This window comes from Lonchura striata, chromosome 33 (genome assembly GCF_050655825.1).
Source record: "Lonchura striata isolate lonStrDom1 chromosome 33, ASM5065582v1, whole genome shotgun sequence".
Taxonomy (NCBI): domain Eukaryota; kingdom Metazoa; phylum Chordata; class Aves; order Passeriformes; family Estrildidae; genus Lonchura; species Lonchura striata.
Genome location: NC_140735.1, coordinates 4564559 through 4570558, shown reverse-complemented (window position 1 = coordinate 4570558; position 6000 = coordinate 4564559).

Sequence of the window (6000 nt, the reverse complement as noted above, 5' to 3'; positions counted from 1 at the left end):
TGAAGGGCCAGGCATGAGATGGCAGGGCTGACGTCATCCGCCAGGTCCTGAAGGGCTGCGAGAGAGAGGAACAGAGCCACCGTCACAGCCTGCGTCTGCAGAAACATGGGGAGACCCTCCTGCCACGTCCATGCCAGGCAGCTCTTGCCATGGCCTGGAGGAAGCAGGAGACAAGAAGGGCTAGCTGGAAGGTGTTGGCCACGAATGTGCCACAGGCCCCCGAAAGGTCTGTGTGCTGTGCCCACGCTGCCCTTGGTGCGTGCCGGGCCAGGGAAGGCAGCTGCCAGCGGCAGCCCCCGCTGAGAGCCCGCTGGCCTCACTCACCCCTGCAGAGGATGCGGAACTCTTGCTGCTGTCCTCTGAGGCAGCGCCCGGCCATCCCTTGGGAACAGAGAGCGTGAGCTGGCTCCAGAGCCACAGCTGCCGCCCGCGGGCGCTGCCCGGCCCGAGGCCACACGGGCTCCTGGCCCAGCAGGGCTCAGCCCGGGCCCCTGGCGCATCCTGCCGCCCCAGGGCACGGCTGCCAGAGGGCGGCGGCAGCGCCGAGGCCAGGCGGGGCTCCAGATGGCCGCGCGCGGATGCTGCTGCCGGGGCAGCAGGCGGGGCTGGGGCCGAGCTGCGGCGGGGCGGGGAAGGAGCCGGGCTCGTGGCTCACCCATGAACCTGACGGCCGCCTCTCGCAGGGGCTCCTGTGGGCTCTGCACGTAGGGCAGGGCCCGGCGCAGGTGCTCGGCCGCTCGGCTCCTGTCCTCTGCCAGCTGCAGAGAGCGGTGGGGCACGAAGGGAAGGGTTGGTGCGGGCCCTGCCCCTCGGCCGGGCGCTCCCTCCGCCCGGCGCCGCTCCCCCTGCCCACACAGCGCCGAGGCCCGGCCAGCAGCCGCCGGCGCCGGGCTCTGCAGGGAGCAGAGGGCCCGGCGAGCCGCGGTGCCGCCCCGCGGCAGAGCCTGGCTGCCTCGGGGCTCCCTCAGCACCGGCCTTGGGGCCAGAGGAGCCTGGAGCAGAGCCCGCGCGGCCCAGGGAAGGCAGCGGCGTGTGGGGCGCCGGCCGGTGCCCCTGCGGGCAGCACTGGGCAGGGGCCGCAGCTGCCAGGGCACAGACTGGGCACCGTGGGCAGGCGGCTTCTCCAGGCCGGGGCTGGGGCTTCCGGGCTGTGCTTACCAAGCGCTCGGCAAAGCTCCACATCTGATCCGTTTTCAGCAGCTGCTGAAGATCCCTTCTCTTCAGGAACCTTACTGCAGAAAGCAGCGTTTCCCGAGAGGCCTGCAGAGCGGCAGAGACACGGACATGGCACCGCAGCCCAGGGCACAGGAGCCATGTGCCCGTGCCAAGGCCAGGAGGGAGCTGGAGCCCATGAGGAGGAGCCAGGCTGTGGGGAGACAGATGAGCCCCCTGCCATGGGGACCCCGGCGCCCAGGAGCCCTCACCTGTGCCACATGCCAGTTCTCATCGTGGCAGTTGAAGAAGAGTGGGAGCAGGCTCTGGCTCACAGGCTTCTTCAGGGGCTTTTTTCCCTTGGCCACCACCAAGTTCATCACCTCTTGGAAGAGGCGAACAGAGAGCAGCTTTACAAGGCTGTTGTCCTGTTGGAAAGGAAGCAAAACCCCTCCACACCAGCTGCTTCAGGCCCCCCTGTGCACAGGCACAAGGCACCGGGCTTCCAGGCGGCGCCCGGTGCCCGTGGCTGGGGGCACAGAGCCTTACATTGTCAAAGAGTTGCCAGAGCGCCTCAGCCAGCTGCAGAGCGATGGGGCTGGATATTGCAAGGTCTTTGTTGCAAAGCACAGAGCTGAGAACAACGATGGTCATCTCAACAATGTCTTCATCCACGGCCTGCAGGAGGTTGCCGAGGCTTTCAGTCAGGCTGTACATTCTTCCGTTCTGTGTGGAAAACAAGGCTGGGCAACCCCACGCTGCTGCTGCTGCTGCAGGGCTCAGAGGCTGAAGGCCTGTTCCAGAGTGCTCAGGAAGCTGAACAGCCACCCTGGAGAGCTGGGAGCAGCTGCCACAGCTCCCAAAGCCCAGCCAAGCCCAAGGAGCTGCTTTCCCCAGCCCCACGCTGCCAGCACAGCTTCAGCTGCTGCCTCCTTCTCACCATCGAGGGGTCCTGGCTGAGCACCACGAGGCCTCTGAGCGCCACACGATGCATCTCTCTGGACTTGCTCTGCAGGTGCCTTGTCATGATCTGCAGGACGTTTTCAGCGCATTCACTCAAGTCCAGGCAGTCCAGGACCTGAAAGGCACAGAGCAGTGACAGGAGTGCCCAGCTGGCAGGAGCTCAGAACTGCACAGGGCTGAGCCAAGGCAGCAGCACAGGGCACCATCCCAGGCAGCTGCGGCTACCAGAGGGCAGAGGCGTGGGAGGCAGCTGAGCGAGGCAGCGCTGGCCATCGGGCTCACCTCCACCAGGAAGGCCAGGGCGGGCAGTTCCCAGTCTGAACTGTCTTGGCTTAGTAAGTCAAAGAGGCAGGATGCCATGCTGCAACACCAGATGATGGAGACACGGCGCATCTCCCTGGGAGGGAGAAAAAGGCACCGTTGCTCCTGAGCTGAGTGGCCAAACCTCTCCCAGGGCTGACTCACAGAAGTCTGGTCTTCTCCCGAGCACTCCCGAGCACGGGTGCTTTGGGAGGCAGCTGCTCCAGGGCACCCTCCTCTCCCAGCCCATTCCAGTCTGCTCATCCCTCCCTTGAGGGCAAGGCCCTGCCGCCCATGAGCACAGGGACTGCGTGGGGTGATCTGGGCACAAAGGAGAGGGGCGGTGGGGAGAATGAGGTCTCACCTGGCCAGCAGACCCACTGCATAGTGGTGGGTGTCGGCACAGAGCAGTGTGTCCCAGGCACACCTGCGTTCCATTGCTAGCACCACGTCCTCGTACTGCATTTGGCAGAGCAGGGCCTTCAGGGTCTGCAGTGCAAAGCTGTGTGCAGAGCAAAGCCCAGGTCACGCTGGGAGGCCCAGCTCCTGCCCTGGGAGCATGGCAGGGATGGGGAGACTGGGAAGACTGGCATGGAGCACCTGTTGGGGTGGGCGGCAAGGCCGTGTTGCTCCTGGCATCTCTTCCAGAAGGTATCCACCTCTTCTGGCATATTCAGAGTGCTGATGTAAGCTTGGAAGAGCAGACGCAGAAAGAGGTTGGGGAAATACTCCAGCACTACAGGTGGGCACCAGGTCAGATTGAAGAGCCTCCACAGTGTCAAGGTTGCCTGCAAGAAATAAAACAGCCAGAGACAGTAATCAGTGCCAAGACATGCATGTGGCATGGCCCCAGCCTGCGAGGGAGAGGCCAAGGGAGACACATGGGGAGCAGCCGGCCTGGTGCCCCAGAACCTTGCCCCCAAGCCAGGTTTCAGCCCAGCGCCTGAGGCAGGGAGATGCAGCTGGGCTCAGGGCAGAGAGCTAGCTGCTGGAGAGGTGGCCTGGGGGATGGCAAAGGCTGCTTCCAGAAACTCACAGCCAGGGCAAAGACCCCTGTGCTGTCCCCATCGGAGGTGTACACGCTGTCCTCTGGCCAGGCGCTCAGCACATCGAGGAGTATCTGCAGCGCCGGCTCCGTGGTCCTGCTCGAGGACATGATGGTCCCCCACATGATCATGGCAGCTCTGTGGGGCCAGAGCTCTGTGTCAGGGGGGTCTCAGCCACAGCAGCGTGGCCTGGGCAGCTGCAGGGGCCTGCACTGGCCCTCAGCCCTGCCTCTGACTCCTGGCCCTGGCTGGCAGCAGCCAGCCAACCCACGTGGGTCCAGGCCCTGAGGGGCAGGGAGGGAGCATGGCAGCAGGCTCCGGAGTTGACATGCCAGGACTGGAAAACAGAGGGGCCAGAGGCTCCTGGAACTCTCCACCTGTCTGTCAGGGACAGGCTCTACGGGGTGGGGGGGCCGGTGAAGCCTAAGGCCTCAAGGCAGGTGGGGATGCCATGCCTGTCACACGATGGGGCCCAGCGCAAGAGAGTGATCAGCACGTCACAGGGGTATTCCTTGGTCAGCTCCAGAAGGGCCTTGTCCAGCCTGTGCTCAGCAGATTTGTTGGCCGTGAGCCACTGGTGGATGTACCTCACCATGGCTGGCACCTACAGAAGGCACAGGGAGACTTGGAGAGCTGCCAGGGCAGCAACTTGCCCAGCTTCCCCTGAGAAGTGCTTCCCTTTCCACCACATTGGGCTGGACCTCACAGGCTGAGGGAGCCCAGCAGACCCAGCAAGATGTGCCACACCATTCCTGGGGCAATCAAGCTCTTGCCCCTGACTGCTTACTTGCTTTGCATTGGAGACACCCTTCTCCACCAGCAAATCCAGCATGGCAGCACTGGTCTCGGCACTGAAGAGGTGAAAGCTTGCCAAGATCCCGGTGCCCACACCTGTGGTCTCTTCCTGCCTAATGCACGTGATGAATTGACAGATGGTCTGCAGGAGAAGAGCAGGAAGAGAGGGAGAATGCATGGTGTGCTGCAACCACTCGGTGCTGGGCTGAGCAGTGCCAGCAGGCCCAGCCCAGGTGGGGATGGCCGCAGGTACCTGCGCTGTTCTCCGGAAACGGCCATGGGCGGGTTCCTGTTCTTGTGTCCGGTCCAGGGCTGCATCTGGTAAAGAGCGAGCGCGGCCAGAGCTGCTGAGGGGCTGCAGGAGAGGCCAGAGAACACAGCCCAGCCCTGTTCTCGCCCGGCAGGGAGAGCCTTGCGATGCCCCAGGGATGGAGCTGCCATGTGGTCCAGCCCCAGCCCAGCTTCTGTCCTATCTATGGGCATGTCCGAAGGGATGGGATGGGATGGGATGGGATGGGATGGGATGGGATGGGATGGGATGGGATGGGATGGGATGTGGCCAAGCTGGCTGCAGCCACCAGCCATGCAGCCCAGCAACCCAGCTCTGCCACTCACCCTCCTGCAGCTGCTTGAATGGCACCATCTCTTCAGTCTCGTGCACTGGGGCAGCTCCAGGGCCTTCTTCCTCTTCCTCCACCCAGGCCAGCTTGGGCACTCTTGGGGGTCTCTGCTCCATGTCAGTGACTGGAACTGTGGCTACTTGCAGGAGAGATGCCTCGGAAAACTCCGAGTCAGCAAGTCCCGCTTTTGTGCCTGCACGGCACCTTCAAGAGAGAAGCCTCAGGAAGGCTCAGGACAGCAAGTCCTGCACTCTGGTCTCGAGGGCCCCTGCCACAAGGACAGGAGACTCCTGTCAAGGATTGTGCTCTGGCCTCAAGGGCACTGGTGGCAGGGATGGGAGATGCCTCCAGGGCACCAAGTCCCACGCTCTGCCCTTGAGGGCACCTGCAGAATTGAAGCCTAGGAAGGCCACGGGTCAGCAAGTCCTGTGGTCTGGCCTCGACGTCAGCTGCAGGAATAACGCCTCAGAAATCTCTGGGTCAGACACGAACGAGTGCGCTGTGTGGGGGCTCCTCACAGCACTGCTCTGTCCTGTCCTGTCCCGTCGCGTGCTCGGAGCACTGTGGCATGGTCCTGTCACTGTCAGCTCCTATGTCACCACGTGTCACAAAGGTCCCTTTGACACACTGTTCCATGCCATAGTGACCATGCTGCAGCGTGTCACAAAGGGACCCTGCACACACTGCCCCCTGCGCTACGGCCGCCCCTGGCTCACCCAAAGTGGCTCAGGTTGGAAGGAATCCCTCACCCCAACTGTCTAAGACAGCCCAACAGGGTCTTCAGGAATGGCTCAAACCATCAGCAAACGCTGCCCTGCTCTGCGGGCTCAGGGCAGCAGAAGGAGCCCCCAGGGCTGCCGATGCAGCCGTGCTGGGAAGGGCACGGGGCCTTCCACAGAAGCTGGCGCGGCCTCCTTGGGACTCATCCCAGCCTGTGGCCATCCCAAACCCGCAGGTGTGGCACGCACAAGGAACTGTGGGCCAGGGCAGGAATGCTGGTCTGAGCCCTGGGGCCTGGGGAGCGCTGACACCAGCAGGTGAGGCAGAGTCCCTGCCCAAGCAGACCTGCCACCCCCGAGCCCTGGCAGCGCTGGTGCCGTGTCCTGCCCCAGAGACCTGTGCCC